This window comes from Podarcis vaucheri (assembly GCF_965113315.1).
Source record: "Podarcis vaucheri genome assembly, chromosome: 8".
NCBI classification, from domain to species: Eukaryota; Metazoa; Chordata; class Lepidosauria; order Squamata; family Lacertidae; genus Podarcis; species Podarcis vaucheri.
This window is the reverse complement of record NC_138766.1, coordinates 56890607-56911305: the sequence shown is the minus strand read 5'-3', so window position 1 is coordinate 56911305 and position 20699 is coordinate 56890607. Positions and strand designations below refer to the sequence as shown.

The following is a 20699-nucleotide window of genomic DNA, read 5'->3' as shown; positions in this document are numbered from 1 at the left end:
ATCATTGCAGGAGATCATGTGGCCTGTACTGGGCCCCGATGCAGCAGGTTGTTCCGCTATATTGTGAACCACCTGAAAGAGTCTCCTGCTGCTGCTTTCCACAGATGCAATGCAGGTGGGTGAAGAAGGTGTTCTTCGTTGTTTGTTTGTTTTTTTGTAGTCCAATAATATCTTATGGAGGGCACCAGGTTGGGAAAGGCTGACAGGGTTACTGTGTCAGAAACAGCTTTCAGTATGGAAGATACCACATGCATGAAATGGTTATTAAGAGATGCATATAAAACCTGCCACAAATTATGGAGATCCATGTTTTCAGAAAACTAGAGCTTGTCCTATATACCAGTAGTTGCTGGCACAGAAAAGACAGGTACTTCTCATTTTGAATTAAAACTGTCTAGAACTGTCACATGAGCTGCTGTCAACATCTGCAAGGCACTGGCAGCATCAAGTGCCATGCCATAAAAAGACTGCAACATTTTATTTTCCACCCACATAGATAATTATAAGAGGCAGTAGGTCTATTGAAAAAGAAAACACAGGACAATTATAATTGGCAATATAGCACAGAGAGGGGCTAGCAGACAGTAACACACAGGTTGTATGTGCACACCCACTCTCTCTATTCATCATTGTCCTAGACTTAACTGTTGCTATGCAAAAAGGCTATTCTATAATTTCTGGGAATACAGAGTTCAGAAAACACTGGTACTGAAGTTTCTTTAAGGCAATAGACAAGTAAATTAAATAGAAATAAAAATCCACAGTTCCACCCCCACATTCATGTTCAAAGTTCTTTGCATATATTATCAATTTAATCCTGTAATATGATGAGTATTATTAATATTTTAAAGCTGGGAGAGGAAGGTTGAGGTTGAGAGGCTTGCCAAAAGCCACCAACCAGTTCATAGCTGGGCTCAGATTCAAAAGTGTGATGAACCAAATTTGGGATGTCAGTCATAACCATTAGTTTAACTCTTGTTCTACAAATAGAACAAAACAAACTATCAACATTATGCACCATATTAAAACAATCTAGGCTGAAGGTTAAACTCAGTAAAATATTTAATGAAAGACTACTTTCTTGTGTTTGCTTTCCATCCTCTCTGTGTTCAAATGTAAAATGCACAAAGCTGACAACAAATGACAAAAAAAATCTGCTTTTATGGGCAAAAGACCGATAGCTATGACTCATCTAGTTTTGCTTTGCAATGCAGTGCAAAACTTCACTGGGGAGGGGAGGAGGGAGCCAGAGATTAGTGGGAGAGATAAGAAGTCAAAGCAAAGTAGTAGTGAAAGTCCATAGCTTGTGCTCACTTGAGGCAAATCTCCTGTTACCCAGACGCATGGTGGCGAAGTGCCAGCTGGACAACTGGTGACCTAATGCACATTTATGGGCTATCAGCAGTCAAAACAAACCAAGGGAACATCCTCAAAGAACCTCTCCTGCAGAAACCCACTAAAACCATCGTCATCATGTGCAAGGTCCCATGCATTTGAGTGGGATTTGAACACTGTAAGTCACAGTGCACTCTGAGACTACATCGAGATAGAGCTCTCTTTGACTGCTCTTTTAATAAACCTTCGCAATCAGCATAGTTTTGAATAAGTTTGGATCGGTCACCACACAAATCCCAAATGAAAAAACAGGACAATACAAGATGAATCAAATTTCGGAAATGGGTTTTTCCTGAACAGCTTCCCCGCCCCACCAAAAAAACAAAAACCAAAAAACCCACCCAAGCTTGTCAGATATATCACTGCAGCAATATATACCTCTTTCACTACATTCAGGGCAAGGTCCTTAAACACACACACACACACACACACACACACACACACAAGCTTGATCTCACTGTTTGGCCTTTGGGAACAATGAGTGTGCAGAGATGGATTCACTGCACTATAGTGGATGTTTTCGAAAGGCTACTTAAAAAATTCAAAGGATCAAACAAAGAATTCACCCAAACAATGTAAGGTGACAGACAGACAATGGAGCATATTAATCTGAATTCCTTTCCCTATGCATAAATCGGCAGGCAGTTATTGCACCGATCACATTAAAGCATACATCCTGACATTATTCCTTGTTATCTGATCATTATTTAGAAATATTTCCGTCTCCATGAAAGGCAAAAGTCATATATGCTCTAATTCAAATATTCAGCCACCCCCTTCAAATAAACACCAACACTGCTCTTAGAATAACAAAAAAGGTACATGCCACGCTCCAGATTTCATATGAGAGCTATTTCTTCATGCAGTACACATTATACTTCTCTGCTAAATTCTTAGTATAATGATGTGTTTTATAATGTGATGACCATCTCGCTGGAGTACACACAATATTAATGAAAGCAAGATCAAATTAAACAGATGACATGATTAACTGTATTCATTTCATGCATGGATGTGTTTTATGGGCGGGAGATAAAGACCTGAAAGTAATTACCATTAACTGAAACTCCTTCACTGACCTCTGCTTGCAGCCAGCAGTTGTTAAATGCTGATGGGTTTATAACAAAGAGCAGTGCCTCTATCGTCTGTAGGCTTTTCTTTTATTCTACACAGAAGAGGCAGACTTCCTCCACCGTTGCATGAACACTGTACCTCTGTATCTATGTCTCTAATGCAGCATAAAGATTACTGTGGAAACCTATCAAATTGGCAAGCAGCAAACGCCAGCAGCCAATCGGAGAAAGGCGCATGCAGAATCTAGCACATGCTCTCTGAGACTTGGATACTGTCACTGCTGTTTAGCAGGCTGTTAATCTAATTATAGCAGTTTGCTAGCACAGTACTATGAAAAACGGCACATGATCAAGAAAATAACCCCCCCCCCCAAGGCAGGTATTCTAGGAATGTCTAATTGTATGTGTATGAGTGTGTGTGTACATGTGCTATTTCTTTAAATGCAAAAAATCAAATCCACACATTCAGCTTATTTCAATACTCCCTCATGAGATCTGAAACCACGAAGCAGCATTCATCAATTTCAAAGCCAGTTTCCTTCATAAGTTATGCTACAATATTGTGTTTCATTTTTTATATGCAAAATCGTTGCATTTGCATGAAATACGATCATTTTCCTTGACACATCACAGACTGGCAGTAGAGAAGGATGAGTAATTCCAATTCTGGTTTATTGTGGTGGTGTAATGAGGATGCATATAAACGTTTGGCACATGGCTTCTCAAAGCAAAGTTATAGTGGAGCTGCTGAAACTTGTAAAGAATATGCTTGAGTATTTTGCTGAATTGTGACTCTATATCTGTGTTTCCAAAAACAATTCAGGGGTCTACATACCCTCACTAGTTCCCCAGAAGCAAATGTTCCTCTCTATCAGTGAGCATCCCTACCCAGTACAAAGATTCCTTTCCATGCATTATCTGCACTTGGCAGGGACCTCTGGAAGAAAGAAGCATTCTGTGTTGGGCACAACAGACCAGCTCTGTCCTCTTCCAAGTTTTTTGTTGCATGCAAAGAACCTTATTTTGTGTGCAGTAGGTACGTACAGGATACTAGGATCGGCAGAGGATGCCCATTAATCATTTTCTTGATGGCATATTGAGAGGAACAAGTGTAAGATGTGCAACAATATCAAGTCTCAGCAGCCAGGAGAACCAGGAAAGTTGGCAGTGCCAGGAGAGCCAGGAGAACCAGGAAAGTTGGCAGTGGATCTGGGCCACTGCTCCTCTTGTCCCTCCACACCAGGCCTGTTAACCACTTACATTCAGGTGGTGTCATGTAGTGAGAAAGGAGTGGGGTAGTTAGCCTGGCAGGCAGGTATGTGGCTGGGGTTTAGGTTACTTGATTTGGGGAGCATGACAAGACAAGTCACACCCCATTACAACAATGTGAAATGACATGAATTATCTGCCCCATCCTCTACAGTAATTGCATACGCCAAGCAACCTATAGAGTAAAGTGGGCAGTAGCTATGATGGCGAGCACAAATAATGACTAGCCAAGATAAAATTTATAGAATCCTGATTTAGGGTGGTCAAATAGCTAAAGCATGGCAAAATAATAATGCTTATTTCAACGACCTACAATTAAGGGAAAGCCAGCAAAACAAATCAGTGCTAGAGGCAGGGCTTGAAGCTAGCCTCCCAGTTCTCATTTTCTTTCCCTCTCTTGACCCAATCTGGTTGGTAGTGAAAATCACCATCTGAATTATGAATACACTAATTCAACCCAGGAAGAAAAACTTTAAACTGTTTACGCAGCTATATATTATATATTGCGAAGTATTTTTAAACTTTGCTAAAAATGCATGTGCTTAAACTCTCTGAATGAAACATAGACATCAACCATATCTGTCCCAATTTACTCCAGTAGTACTTAAGCACACTTAAAAAAACCAACAACAACCAGATTGAACTTGTTAGGTCCATAACTGTATTTTATTTGACACCCACATTCTCTAATGATTCTCAGATTATGAAGATGCTAGCATAGAGCATCTATGCTATTTAGGCTAGTCCTTCCTTCTGTAAATGAAACACAATCAAGCCCTTCCCAACAAATCTTTTTGTATACCTAATCAGTGGAAACCACCAGTAATTGTTAGGGTGAAAGCAGACCTTTGTGGACTTTTGTTTTTACACAAAAGCATTTCTGAATTCCTTGAATATGGCAATAAATGTGAAGTTAAATTACCGGTCGTTCACTGACAAGCCACTATTTGACAAGCTCTAGTATCCTGCCATCAACATGTACATCCATCGTTGCACATTATATGAATTGAGGAAAGGCCCTTTATCCCGCTCTGAAGATTTAGCATAATGGCCCAGATTTATTTAATAAGTACAGTGGTACCTTGGGTTACATACGCTTCAGGTTACAGACTCTGCTAACCCAGAAATAGTGCTTCAGGTCAAGAACTTTGCTTCAGGATAAGAACAGAAATCGTGCTCTGGCAGCGCGGCGGCAGCAGGAGGCCCCATTAGCTAAAGTGGTGCTTCAGGTTATGAACAGTTTCAGGTTAAGAACAGACTTCCTGAACGAATTAAGTACTTAACCCGAGGTACCACTGTAGCCATGAATTTAACATCCAGATGTTATGTGTGCTAAATTCATGTCAACCTGAAATTCATGTCAACCTATGGACACTTACTGTGGGAGTAAATTCCACTGAACTCAAATGAGTATACTTGTCAAAAGACATCTGTGGGACTGTACTGCATATTTTTTTTCTAATTTCTTATTATTAATAATGCAAGTTATGAGATACTTTCCTTCTGTATTGGATTATGACTTTTATCTTTCTGTTGCATCAGACATACTATGGCAGCATAAATTAAGCTTGCAATTCCTGTGCAATAACCAACATAATTAAAGCTTTTCCAACATTAATCCAAATTAGTTGATAAAAAGTGTTATTGATATATCTGCAAATTATTTTACTGAACTGGTGAAGAAGAAGAAAATTTAACATGCAAGGCTTACATGCTGCTCAAACATTCAAATTCAATAAACAAATCTCCCAAACTGAGCATGCCTAGGAATTTAATTGGAATGTAAAAAGATGGAATGTCTCACTGCCCACGTTCACATTTTGCAGAAAACTTTAACAAGTTTAAAATGAAAGGAGAGCAAAAATGTGCATCTTGATTGCCTTGAGAAAATGCCAGTAATGAAAACACTGCCAACATATCTAATCTCCATTCATAAATTTATTCCCCATTCTATAAATTAATGAAAACTCTTACTGTATTTTTCTAGACTAAAAAATGGTTTGTAATACCTTAAAACTAAGGTGCTGCAAGCTTTTGTTGCTTTTTCTAGCACAGATTAATACAATTACTCTTCCAGAATTTAAGATTCCCAAACTGTTCCTACAAAGATTTACTCAGAGGTAAGAGCCAATAAGTTCAGCAAAGCTGACTCCCAACTAAGCATCCATAGGATTGCAGCCTAAGAGAGTTTCACTTCCTAAAAAAAACCTGAAAAGAGCATTTGCAGTCCCCTTCTATCTCTGAGGCAAGCAGGAAGCTGCATAAGAAACGTGGACAAGATATTAAGGGCTTGCTTGCAAAAAAAAAATAAACAAGTGGGATTAACTGCTGAAGTTATATTATGTGCTGGGGCGGCGGCTGTTCATTGGGACTGCTAGGGTGGAAGGCAGGGAGGAAAGGAGCAGGCGGAGCCAGAGACAATGACATACAGAGCCACCCACAATTGCTTGGAAGATTGCAGACTGACTGAAAATGACAGAGGTTGGTCATCCTCAGTAAGTGCCCCAGTTACCCAAGGAACCAGCCTCTCCTGCTTTATTTAGAATATCAGTGTTGCACAACTATAACAGTAAGCATTAAGCTCTTCTGGATTTCAGAATGCTACTTTGCATTAAGAGAGAAGTACTACTTATGGATTTTATCCCTTATGTTAAATAGCACCCTGCACCCCTTTCTAAGATATCTAAACATATGCCACAAGGGCATTTTGGAATCTTGTTAGCACTCTCTTCAGCAACTTTTGCAATTTCTACCTCCGGCAAATCTTTGGATTGCTATGATATAGGAAGTCAAGCTAGGATGAGTATTCCTAGTGCAGAATGAGCTCTTGGTTCTGACACACCTACATCACAATAAACAGAAGGGTGAAAGCTTCCAGGAAGTAGAAGCAAGAGCAGCACTCCCATAAGCCTGTAGTGAAGGCAAGGGAACAGAATGTCATTTTCAAAAGCACAAATAATCTCCTTCCTTTCTCATTAGACACTCATATACACTGTTAGAATATACTTGTTAGAAGGCCATGGAATTCACTTGGTAGAATCTTTTGTGTATAAAAGGAAAAAAGTTGCATGTTTTGTTTCTTTTGCCACACACTACAAAGAAACACAACCTGGTAGAGCTACACAGACAAGGGTTCCCTTTGGGGCTCTCTGGGATTATGGCAATGGAACAAAACCAGCCTTCCCTGCCGCAGTAGTTGTGGCTAACAGTAATAGGCATGTAACAGATTTATTTCCCAGCTGCAGTCCACCGACTGAGTTAATCTCTCCATACCCAAACCCTTAATTCTACTTCATTTTACCTTTTTTCTTCATGTTTAACAAGTTTCCCTTTTTGAAAGTGTGTTGGACTATGAAAGACTTTTGGGGCAATGTTACGCTCATATGCATGCTGAATTTCACCGCACAGGGGCAATTGTTCCAGACTATCATACAAGTTCCTGGGCAATATGGATGATAGTCATATCCTGCTACCTGCAATAGTTTAAAACATGCTCCATCCATTCTTGCAAATCAGTACAATCACAGCATGTATGTGAGTTGTCTGAAACTATTTGGAGGAACATGCAGCAGGCTAGCAATCTGGAGCTACCTGAATACAAACTGGGACTGAGCAAACAAAATGTACTGGTTTAAGTATTTTATTATAAGCAGTAAACATCTCAGTTCATCCTATTTCCCTTAAATCCAATTAGCCCATTTAAACAATGCAACCTATTTAGTTCTTTTCAAACTCATGCACATAATAATAACATCACCATCATTATTGAAATGCACTCCATACAATTCTGGAAAGCAGCCCTTATGTGCCTTTCAGTCAAGTCTTCAATCATCTGGAAATCGAAGTAGCTGAAACCTGGAGCATTTTTCTTGCTATTTAAATTTATGATAAATACGGTCATATGCATGTTAAGGTCTTTGCTCTACTTTAGAATGCCAGCCTAACAAAGATGCAAAATGGGAAGATAATTGGCCCTCTGATTTATTTCATAAGGAATAAAACCTTATTAGTTCAAGTTACATATTTATTAGAAAGTCACTATGAGAAATTCCAAGGAACCCTAGCTATGACTGTTTTCAAATATATAAATCGATCCATTTCCCAAAATGGAGTTGGTGGTAGTTTGTAACTGCCAACTGTACCTCTAGCAATGTAGACAGGTTTTATGGTTAAGTACATTTAATTTACATAGTCTTCAAGGCAGTCAGATGGAAAAAGAGCATTGATTTCTTGACTGAACCCTTTGCAGCCTGTGGCTACATTTGCCAATGAGCTGCTTTAAAAACAAAACAAAACAAAACAAACAAAAAACACCCCACTCATAAGTGCATTCACTCATAACTGCAACAAAGACATAGTAATCTAGGTCACAAATACTAAGCTTGTTATTTTCACATCAGAAAAAATTCTGCAAATCTTTCAGCATTACATAAAATTGCCCATGATGCTGCTTCCTCCCCAAAACCAGCAAACTGCTGGGCATTTCTCTACTTTAAAACTGCATTGTTGTTTTTCTTTATAAGAAGAGCGAGAAAGCAACAGAATACCAGGCCCTAAATGTAGATGGTGGTTGGTACTGAATTCAGATTTCATTTTTATAAAGTTTTTTCTCCTTTAATACCATATGTTTAAATCAGTTTTTAAGCTTTTAAATTATGAGATCTGATTCTGAAGCAATTATATCCAGCTTGTTGTTCCAAACAGAATATTATGACTTGATGTGGCCAGTTCTTTGTTTATTATGTACCCAAATCCAGTTTTTAATGGGCTGGATCCAAAGAGCCCATTCTTCCATGAGAGGAAGACTCCTTCTTTTGGGAGGAACAGAACCTTCGGCTACAACCCAACATTTTATAAGTTTTAAATCAAAACAGAATATTGATTTTAACAGCAGTCCATGACATGGTATGCCAGTGTTTGTAAAAAGCAAAAAAAGAAGGAAAGGGTTCTGGCCTCCCTTTGTCTCCTCAGCCTGGTCCTCAGACCCTTGTCGGCATAAGAGTCCACGAGAAAAGTCCTTGCAGAGTTTTATTCTTAAAAGTCTTTGTGCAAAAGCGACTGAACAACTATACACACCAACACTCACTCACTCACTCACTCACTCACTCACTAACCAACCAACCCAAACACCAGCAACCAAACTAACATTTCTCACTCTATATATACAACTTGGTGCAGGCTGCTGAGTCATGCTGACCCAGCTTTATTCGCATTAAAGAAACAGCGGCCATTTTAGCCATGACACCCCTTCTGTTTCTTAAATGCGAAAAACCCCAACAGAAACAATACATACATACAATACATACATACACTATATACATAAACCCAGTTTTGTCATCAATTCATCATGGCATGTTGCTGGCAAAGGCTTGGTAAACAAATCAGCAATATTATCTTGTGATTGACAATACTCCAGTTTGATTACCCCATTCTGTACACAATCTCTCACATTCGCATGATGGATAGCAATATGTTTTGATGTGGATTTCATTATTTCCGAGCCTGCGAATGCAATGCACGATTGGCTATCTTCATACACTTGGATAGGCAAATCAACTTTACAATCTAGACCTTTTAGTATCTGTATAAACCACATGATTTCATTGCATGCTAGCGACAGGCTCCCATATTCTGCCTCACAGGATGAGGTCGCAACAAATCCTTGTTTCTTTGACCTCCATCCAATTATGGAATTGGCAAACATCATAACCATTCCACTTGTAGATTTCCTGGTAGCTACACAGCTTCCCCAGTCCGCATCAACAAATACTTCTAGTTTTTCATCTTGTGTACTAGATATCTTTAAACATACATTTAATGTCCCTTTTAGATATCTGATAAGCCTTTTCAAAGTACACCAATGAGCAGTACTGGGTTTAGATACACGTTGGCTCAGAACATTTGTAGCACATGCAATGTCTGGCCTTGACCACTGGCTTAAATACAACAGTGATCCTATTTTTGAGTGATACAACTCAGGCTGATCAAATTCATCATCACACATTGTCTTTGGGAAATCTGGTGTCATGGGAGTCTGAACTGGCTTGCAGTTTTCCATGCCAATCTGCTCTATCAAATGAAGAATTTTCTCTTTCTGGCTCAATAGGAAGCTTCCATCTGCTTCCTGCCTTACTTCTACTCCCAAGTAATTGCTTACAGGCCCTAAGGCTTTAAGCTTAAACCTCTTTTCTAGTTGACTTGTGAGCTTCTGGATCTCATCTGTGGAACTCCCTGCCACAAGCAAATCATCAACAAAGACTAAGAGCATTAGATATTTGTTGCCTGTCCCCTTGGTGTACAGGCATGGATCAGCCATACTCCTTTTAAAACCAAGTTTTACAAGGGCTTCATTTAAACACTGGTTCCAACACCTTCCACTTTGTTTGAGATCATAAACAGCCTTTTTCAAATGCCAGACTGCACCATTCTCCTCTTCAAACCCAGGGGGTTGTCTCATTAACACTTCATGGTCTAAATTTGCATGCAGATATGCAGCATCAACATCAAAATGGTGCAGTGGGAGAAAACAATGGGAGAAAACACTTCATCACAACTCTCCCCTTTAATCTGAGTGAACCCTCTGGCTACTAATCTGGCTTGAAAACGTGGTTCCCCAGATGCAAGGGTTTTTCTTTTGTAAACCCACTTGCATGACACCACTCTGCCACCAGGTGGCGGCATTATAACCTCAAACACTTTGGTACGTTTAAAAGAGTCCATTTCTTCTTTCATAGCTTGTTCCCACAAAGCACGTTCTCCAGGGGGTAAGTCTAAGACTTCATTATAACTTTGTGGTTCCACACAACTCACATTACATACTCTCACTCCTCCTAGGGTCAAACGCTGAGGAGGTACACCCTTGTTTGAACGCTGGGAGTGCCTAGGCACAACTACTTCTTCTTCCCCCCTTATCTCTGGCTCTTCTTCCTCTTCCTCTAGAGAAGTATTATCTTTTGCCACATCTTTTGGGGAAATCTGTGCCTCCTCCTCATCCTGCTCCTGCGTTGCCAATGGCTGAGAACATGCCTCTTCTCTTACTTGCAGGGGCAGTAGGCAATCTGGGTTGGCATGGATCGCAGTCCATCTGTCCTGGTCAGCGAAGTCTGCACTTCGTGACAGAACCACATGTCCTGGGCGTAAATTGAAACTCCACCCTTTGCCATAGGACTGATATCCCACAAACCGCAGTTTCTGCGCTCTAGTGCCCCCTTTCTGGCGCTGAGCTTTGGGGATATTTACATGTGCCCAAGCACCCCAGTTATGGAGCATTGTCCACTCTGGTTCTTTCCCAAACAACACACGATAAGGAATATCTTTTATAGAGCTAGACCAGGTTCTATTAATCAAAAAGTTCGCTGTCAGAAAAGCCTCGCCCCACAGCCTATGGTTGTGACCCAATCCTGCATCCACTAGCAGGCAGTCCTTTACTGACTGTATTACAGCCCCACGTCTTTCACACAGACCATTTTCAGCAGGGCTATAAGGGTTAGTCAAGCGATGAGTGATCCCCTTACGTTGCAACCATGTCCCAAATTGTTTGTTCAGAAATTCTCCACCCCTATCTGTTTGCAACTGTACAACACGGCGAGCGAAGAGCTTTTCAGCTTGGGCAACCCATTCTCTGAATGTGGGGAAACACTCAGATTTCTGCTTTAACAAAAACAACCAACTAAAACGTGATTTATCATCTATTACCAGAAAAGCATATCTGGCGCCCCCTTCAGTCTTCTGTGGGAAAGGGCCTACCACGTCACAATGGACAAGTTCTAAAACCTCTTTAGATACTCTGTCGCTTTTAGAAGCCACAGGCTTCCTCTTAGATTTGGCCATTTTACATACCTTGCAAACTAGGAAACAGTTACAGCTATTTACTTTTAGGTTCTTGCACACCTTTTGCATCTCTGAAAGCACACGGAAATTGGCGTGACCCAGTTTTCTGTGCAGTTCATGTACACACCCCTTATGAACTGGCAAATTATCCTGAACCACCTGAGCTGCTTTAACAGGCTTGTCCTGCATTACATATAACCCATTTTCCAACTTTGCATGGCCACATACCTGAGTTCCATTCTTTATCAGACAGCCATCCGGTGTGAAGTTAACACTATTCCCTGCGTTAATCAAACAGCTTACAGACAGCAAACAATAGTCCAAACTGCTGACAAACAGAGTCTCTGGTAGAGTAGTGTTCAAGCACTGCAGGAAACATGTTCCCTGGCCATCAATCTTGCTTCTACGACCATCAGCAAGATAGATTGAGTCTTTTCCATCAGCTGGCTTCTCCAGGGTCTTAAAGTCCTCCCGACGGTTGCAGATAACCCTGCTGCTCCCAGAGTCCAGCAGCCATGTTCCTCGAGGTATCTTCCTCTCCTCCCGAGAAAATGCAGGCACAAACTAAGCAGAACACGTGTTCTTCTTCCCTGAAGAGAACCCCTTCTGCTTACGTTTCTGTGTCGATTGCTGTCTCTGCTCCATGTCGTCTCCTGGAAGTCTTGCACTGCACTGACATTGGAGATGCCCGGGTTGGTTGCATCTATAGCACCTCCTCACCGCCATGGCAAAGTCCAAACCTTGGCGTTGCTCCATTGGCAGATTCTGCTGCTGGCCCCCTCAGCTGTAACTCCTCCGTTCTTGGAGTTCAGCCTGTCTATCTGACCTTCTTTCTGCTTCTTCGGTCAATCTTCCAACCACATACTCAAGGGTCAGATCTCGGGGACGCATACTCTCCATGCTGTTAATTACGGGCAACCAGCTTTCAGGCAAACTTGAAAGGATAATGTATGTTTGGTCAGTCTCATCATAACGCTTACCTCTCTGCTGTAGTTGAAGAAACAGAGATTTCAGCATTTGAAGATGAGTTGCCAAACTCTCACCTTCCTTCATAACAGTCCTGAACAGCCTTCTGGTCAGAGAAATGATAGTTCCAGCAGTTTCTCTGACATGCATTGCCCTTAATAAATTCCAGCACTCAAACGCTGTGCTGGCATTTGCTACATGCAATAACTGAGAGTTGCTCAAACACAGCATAATTTGGGCACGAGCCCTTTCATCTAGCCGTTTTTTCTCAGCAGAGTCAGTTCTCAAAACCTCAGTTTCAACACAGTCCCATAGTCCATCTCTCCTTAACAACTGTTGCATTTTAATTGACCAACTCAGCCAGTTGCTCTCTGAGAGAAGTTCAAAAGGGATGCCTCCCCTAATATTTACAACTTGGGAAGACTGGAAATCTGCCATCTCTGCTGGTGCTTGCTGAGCCCCTTCTGTGGGGTCTCCAGCAAGCTCTCCTGACTCTCTCTTTAGAGTCCAACTGGATGGTCCTGGCTGGCACTCACCGGCTTCTAGCTGCTGCCTCTGTTGACCTCAAGTCCTGCCTGGCTCTGCAACTGGTGTAGCTGCTCTGTGAGTCGCCTACTGTGGTCCTCTAGTAGTTCAAACTGTTCCAGTAGCCGACGCTGAGTGCTTTCCTGATCCTCAGATCCTAGCTGCTCCAGCATCGCTGCAGACAGTTACAGCTTGCCACCAACTGCTCCAATGCACAGCCACTGGCTTCATACACCACCAGGACTCACCAGCTCCCTGCTGAGATGCTGTCAGTCGTTTTGCACTCTGCACATGCTCAGAAACACTGGGCCCATAAGCTGTCAGTGTTTGTAAAAAGCAAAAAAAGAAGGAAAGGGTTCTGGCCTCCCTTTGTCTCCTCAGCCTGGTCCTCGGACCCTTGTCGGCATAAGAGTCCACGAGAAAAGTCCTTGCAGAGTTTTATTCTTAAAAGTCTTTGTGCAAAAGTGACTGAACAACTATACACACCAACACTCACTCACTCACTCACTCACTCACTCACTAACCAACCAACCCAAACACCAGCAACCAAACTAACATTTCTCACTCTATATATACAACTTGGTCAGGCTGCTGAGTCATGCTGACCCAGCTTTATTTGCATTAAAGAAACAGTGGCCATTTTAGCCGTGACATGGTATACTTCTATATTCCATTCAAATAGGGGAAAAGCAGGCTTGCCAAGTTGTGAGAAACATTGTTTTCAAAAGAAGATTTGCTTCAGGTTATTGTTGTACTTTTTGGTATACTAAAGCTGATACACTCTCTTATGTCCTGGATGCTTTCCCAGGCCTGTACAAATTCTGTTCCAGCTCTTCAGTTTTCTCAGGGATAGCTAAGATGGTGCTCTCCATATGTTGCTGAACTCCAAATACCAACAAACCCATACTGGCTGGAGCTGATGGGAGTTGTAGTCCAACAATAGCTGACTAAACCTGTCTTAAGACGACATTTCTTGGGTGGCTCTTTCTATGACTGGCTTTGGAGCATCTGTGAAATGAGGAGAGAAGGTGGTTGCTGCTGGGTATCCCTTTAAGTCTAGATGGAATTTGTATCTTATCTGTGGTGTAAACATCACCATTGTTGCTGTTAATAATAGCAACCATAACCATATATTTGATTTATTATATGTTCTTTACCCTAAGGTCCCAGGGTGGGTCACATCAATTTAAAACAAAAGAAAAATAGTTTCAAACAAATGATGGTTACAAAAATAGGACAAGCCCTAAAAGGACTCATTCCAAGTGTCAGAGGTCAGAGTAAAAAGGTATTTCTTCAGCATATGATGAAGGTGCCAAGTGCAACTCAGGGAAGACAATTCCCTCTCCCAAATCATCACCATCACCCTGAGCATCTGAAGGCAATGGTACTATCAATTATATTTTAATAATTGAAAGATCGCAGTATTGCGACAAATATGATTTGAAAAATCCAGATTCCAGCAGCATAAAATAGAACTTGCTGATGACATCAGCAAACATGTCCCTGATGTACTCAGTATGAAGAAGGCTGATCCCTACAATCAGTATGAAGAAATTGCTTTATCTGAGCCCTTGTTTACAGGCCAAGCAACTACAAAGCTTATAAAACTAGAGAGAGAAGTGGTTCCATCTCTTGCAGTATACAAATGCTACCTTGTCCCACAACACATTTCCAGGTCCTTACAAACAACAAAACACACAAGGGCAATAAGAATAGCAATGGCTTTTAGAACATCACATCAACTTGCTGAATTTGCTATAGCAAAGTTTCAATAACTTCCTAATGGAAACAAAGCAGTCAATTAAAGCTTACCCCATAATGTCTCAGAGCTAAAGTGCTGACTAAAAAACAAAAACCAAGAGTCATTACTTTGGGTTTGTGGTACAGAAGTTTATATTTGAACACAGCTGCATCTCAGTCAGCCAGTTCCCATGACAGGCCCTCCAAGCTGTATTGATTTCCAGAGGAAAAGGCACCATAAATCTACTTCAGCTGAATTGCATCATTTTCGAGGTTGGCTTTAGAAGGCAAATTAAATGTCTTCTGCTAGAAACAGCAAAACAGATACACAGAGCTCTGTTTTCATTTCTTTTGGAGTCTCCCCTTACAAAATACTATGTGGCAAACCCCTCATGTTTAATATCCGTAAAGACAGCAAATCCAGACTTGTGAGGAAACATCTCTTCTAGGTCTGTGATTTTTTTGGAGTGGGGAGGAAAGGGGGGCAGGCAGATGTTTGTTTCAATACTAATGTTGATTTCTGAACGTTTTATTTAAATCAAGGGAATTGAAGCAAAAGCCAGCACTCACACTGGGGAATGAAACATCACAAACATCTAAGAAGCTCTGTGCCATAATAAAGAGTGAAGCACAGCTCTGAGCAGCAAGTGAGCAGAATATTACTTTGGGTAACGAGTGAGGTATCCTTGTTCAATTATTCATACAATCTGCAACAGTTAAACTTGCTTCAGTGAGGAGAAATAAAGTAGGACAAACATCACCTTGACAACTTTAAAGAGAACCTTCCATTTTCCTTGAACATATTGCAATGGTAGTATTTCAAATATTTCCTATTAGTACCTTCATTCCACCCACATTTTAGGGGAAGGAGAAGCAACACACCAATGTACTGCAAAGAAGAAGCGTGTCCAAGACAAGTGCTCCACCCTGTATCTCCTACTATCACACACACACACACACACACACACACACACGCACACACATACTTATATTGTTTTTCAGCCCTGCAAACCAATATATCTAGAAAAACAAAACCTAACTTCCAAAATGTGTTGACTAGCACTGAGATTTATGGGACGCGGGTGGCGCTGTGGGTTAAACCACAGAGCCTAGGACTTGCTGATCGGAAGGTCGGCAGTTCGAATCCCCGCGACGGGGTGAGCTCCCGTTGTTTGGTCCCAGCTCCTGTCAACCTAACAGTTCGAAAGCACCTCACAGTGCAAGTAGATAAATAGGGACCGCTCTCCAGCGGGAAGGTAAACGGCGTTTCCGTGTGCTGCACTGGTTCGCCAGGAGCGGCTTAGTCACGCTGGCCACGTGACCCGGAAGCTATCTGCAGACAAGCGCCGGCTCCCGGCCTCTTGAGCGAGATGAGCGCGCAACCCTAGAGTCGGTCACGACTGGACCTTGATGGTCAGGGGTACCTTTACCTTTACCTTTAGCACGGAGATTTAATTTTAATTTTTGCTACTTAATCAATAAAAAATAAAGCTAAATCTTCAATCATGTATTAAGAACCAAAGAGAGTAAGTATATATTCACTGCCTCCCTAAATACAATCATGGACACGGCTTGTCTCATCACTTCCTAGCAGGGAATTCCACAACATGGGTGCTGATACAGAAAAGGCTCTGTCTCACATTGAGCTGCCATTAAATTTTCTACTTTCATAGCAGCCTAAAGCACCATCTTAAGTACATTGACTAAAGAGTTTAGTTCACTGAAATCAATGGAATTAATTTCTGAGCTGAGATGTAAATTGTGTTGGATATTAAATAATTTTAATTTTTCATAAGGAAAATGTACTTTCCATTTTCTACCAAGTTTGACAAAATCATTCCATTCTTATTTTATTTTAGGTTCTATTTAGATATCAGTACAATTAAAAAGAGAATCCAAGGTAACATTCCTCCAGCTTCTTGGTGCCAGAGGAAACTTACTTAGTGTAATCATGTATTGTGGACATTGTTTCTGCTATGCCCTTCCAGTGATGCAGTTATTAAAATAGCTCCACCAATCTCTTGATGGTTCACACCTTTTCTTGTGCCCTGTTCAAGAGTGTTTAGCAGAAACCAACAAAACCTCAATGCAAACTTCTAAAGACGGCTGGCAGGGTAAAAACTAAACAACATCGGGAAAAGATGATGAAGGGCTTCAGCACACTTCCAAAGCTGCTGTTTATTCTTTTGATCAAGAGAAGTGTCTAATATTACTTGCATTTCTCAGTATAAGAAATCTAGTCCTGATTACCTACTGCCTGAATGATAAACACCCCACAGTTTTAAGAACAGCTAAGCACAAAGCTGCCTTTCGCTATTCAAAGGATATTTTTAATTGATGACGCTTCTTTTGAAAGAGCTCCATTCAGAAGAGTGAAACTTATTTATTCAATTATTCATTTTCTAAGTGCTAAGTTGGCAACAGCCTTTTAAAATAGCCTGCATTTAACTTTGATGAACTGTGTTACTGTGGGTCACTCCAATTGTTCCTAGTGCCAGTCAAATAAATGTGTCAGGCTGCAAGCCAAAGTGTTACAAAATTGGCTTTGATACAAGCGCTTCCTCTCTGTATGTTGTTGGTAGACCAAGTCAGTCAGTAGACCAATATGTGGCTGAATGAACTGAACAGCTGTTTGAGACTCTTCTACCACCAAGAGCTCCCAGTTAGGTTCCACCAGAGTGAATGACTCCACGACGAAGGATGAGTTGAGCATTAGAAGCCCGTGAAAGCACACAGGTAGACAGGTTCCCATTCATGTTTCCACTTCCTCAAGACAAAGCAGAAATGATACACAAATGCATGGAGCAGTTGCTTTTACTGCCTATTTCACTACAGTGGTACCTTGGGTTACAAACACCTTGGGTTACAAACACTTCGGGTTACAGACTCCACTAACCTGGAAGTAGTACCTCGGGTTAAGAACTTTACCTCGGGATGAGAACTGAAATAGCGCCGGTGGCGCAGTGGCAGCAGGAGACCCCATTAGCTAAAGTGGTACCTCAGGTTAAGAACGGTTTCAAGTTAAGAACGGATCTCTGGAATGAATTACGGTAAGTTTGTAACCAGAAGCACCACTGTATTTCAGAGAACTATAAAGCCAGCTTGAAGCCTTTGGTTGTAATAAACTTTAAGGCAACGAGAATCAACTTTTGCAGTAGCTTTCTATTCTTGGGGACGATTAATAAGCTTCAGGAAACCCCAATGTGAAAACCACTACTTCAAGGGAATGATGAACTCCGCTCCCCCCATATAATTACTAAAGTCTGGGAGGACGAGCAGAAAAGTAATTGCACAAAAACAGTCCTGTTCCTTCCACCCTTCACCTTTAACTGGTCCTATGAGCTGAATGCAGTTTAATCAGCCAAGATTCTCCACATATTTTGAAAGTCCTTCCAAGGTAAATAAACTCATACCATATTAGGATGAAAAATTAAGATAGCTGAAGCAAGCAAAGAGATGGTACACAGAAATTCCATACCAGGGGAAGAACTGAATGCTGCACTCTACCAATCATTTTGTCAGAATAAATGTATAAAAAGCATCTCAGCAGCTAGTGTGTTTTCAGAATTTTTGTTATGCTCGTCTGGACCACAGATTGTTTTTTGATGTAAGGTGGTGTTTCAGATTTGAATTTTTTTTTTTTTGGTGGTGGGGGGGGGGTTGTTAGTAGCTCTCCAAGGCCAAAGTCCTCTACAAGCACAGGATATTTTTTGCAGCGCCTAGAGCAAGTAACAGCGGAAGATAGTCAGGTTGGTGGGTCCACAGTCTCGGAAGCCACATTTTTGTAAAGGCATAACATTTATCCAAGCACTTGTCAAAGTAGCTGTCAAAACAACTTGCATTGACAAGAAAATATATGTTAAACGCCCTACAAATTAATGAGTACAACTTGAGGTGTTAGGAAATTCTTTGGACTGATTTTCAATAGTAAATATTACCTCTGAGTGGAAAACTAAGGACAATGATGCTGATTATTTAATTTACCTTAGTTTCTAAAAATTCACAACTCACTATGAATAGGTTTTTTTAAAAAAGTGGGCTGAATAAACATATATTGATTCATTTTTATAGTATCATACAAATATCAGACACAAAGACCTAGTTTATCAGTGTAACTGGGTTATCATTTTCAAAAGAAGGAGGGATACAATGCAAAATAAATAAATAAATAAATAGATAAATAAAAATCCAGAAGAGTGATACCTATTCAATAGGAAGAACAACCTATCCAGTATTATATCCCTTTAAGTCCAGCTGATTAAATGGAAGTGTAAAGCAGATGCATCAACAACAGTCTTGTATACAAGCACATAATATTTAGCTAAAAATGCAATCAAGTTGTTTGTCTCAAGAACTACTAAAGTGTTACAGAATCTCTTTTCACAAGCAAGGGAACAAGTGCTGAATAAGCTATTGACAACTTCCTACAGCCTTGTGCCAAGAGAAAGGAGCTATTGATGGATATGTGCCTTTACCACAAAATGCAGAATGCAGCTGCTGCGTGAGGGAAGTTACTAAGATACATGAACCACAGCAATTTCAAGCTAGAATAGCTTTTTTAAAAATTGTGGTTTGGTAATTTTTGCAGTCAAAACTAAGCTCTCTTTTAAATAAACAGCTCTAGCCCTAAGGATTGCACCTCTACAGACTGTCAGAAAACCAAGTCACATTCACAGTGATAAGTGCTTACAGGCCATATTCTGTTCAGCTAAAACAGAATAAGCAACAGCATCTCACCACTTACATAAAGATAAAAGATAAAAGATGTGTATCTGAAGAAGTGTGCATGCACACGAAAGCTCATACCAAGAACTAACTTAGTTGGTCTTTAAGGTGCTACTGGAAGGAATTTTTTTATAAAGATAAATGGCATTAGAAACTTCTCTGCACACTTGAAAGAGAGCATGCACCTTACTTCAGTATTCACAGCCCACCTGCAAACATGCTTGGAAGAAGTGGATTATCTAAACCCATTTCAATCTGATTTCAGGCCCAGATATAGAACCAAAACTACTTTGGCCACTCTGGTTGATGACCATTGTCAGTAGAGAGGGCATAAATCAGAGTTTCTCAAACTTGGGTCTCCAGCTCTTTTTTAGATGACAACTTTCATCATCCCTAGCCCACAGGACCAGTAGTCACGGATGATTGGGACTGTAGCCCAAAAACAGCTTTTAAAATGTCCATTTTAAACAAAGTCATTCACAGAATATGGAGTTGTTTATAGTGAAGAATTTGAACTCTCCTTGTGAAGTAATTTCAAGAATCAATGTTTACTGGGTCACCTTGGACCAGTCACGGTCTCTTAACCCAACCTATTCTTAACCTAATCTACTCTCAACATAGTTGTGGGGATTAAATGAGGAGGGGGAAGAACTATATATGCCACCCTAAGCTCCTTGGAGGAAAGGTACAATATAAATGTACAAGTGAAAGTAAGCAGAGTAATTCACTTGTCCTCTTACTCCCATATAACCTCTGAAGACCTGGCATTTCAAACTGAAGACAAATGATAAACTAGTGCATGCCTAAGCAATAACACACTACTACTACTACTACTACTACTACTACTACACCTAAAAAGTGAGATCTTCCTTATGAGGCCCAAGGCAGATGTAACATTTTCTGATCTCCTGTTAAGACCCTGGGTGAAATAAACACATGGGTGCTGTTCTGTCCCTTCCAGGTGCCATCCCTGTATGAAACACACACACACACAAATTTTAAAAGTTATTTGCAGAAAATGTGTTTAAACTCATAAGAGTTAGTGTTAACTGTGGTTCACAAACCACTTTGAACTCTGTCTAAAGCTGAAGATGGTTAGCGTTATTCTCAATACTGGTATTTTAGAACTTCAGCAAACAAAATGACAAAATGTACTGCACTATGTACAGTGATGTG

The 20699-nt window shown here is 40.7% G+C and overlaps 1 protein-coding gene across 3 annotated transcripts in view; it reads right to left on the bottom strand.

The window, feature by feature from the left end:
* The window catches only part of FAM110B (family with sequence similarity 110 member B), a 73378-nt gene that overhangs the window by 27755 nt on the left and 24924 nt on the right, over positions 1-20699 (bottom strand). Inside the window, exon 1 of one of the 3 annotated variants that reach the window (XM_082233930.1) lies at positions 2450-2605. The exons of 1 other annotated variant lie outside the window; for it this stretch is intronic. The gene's annotated coding sequence lies outside the window, so the exon portion shown is untranslated. Of the gene's footprint in view, positions 1-2449; positions 2606-20699 lie in introns of those variants that run through there. One more of the 3 variants, XM_082233931.1, reaches the window with a different exon arrangement.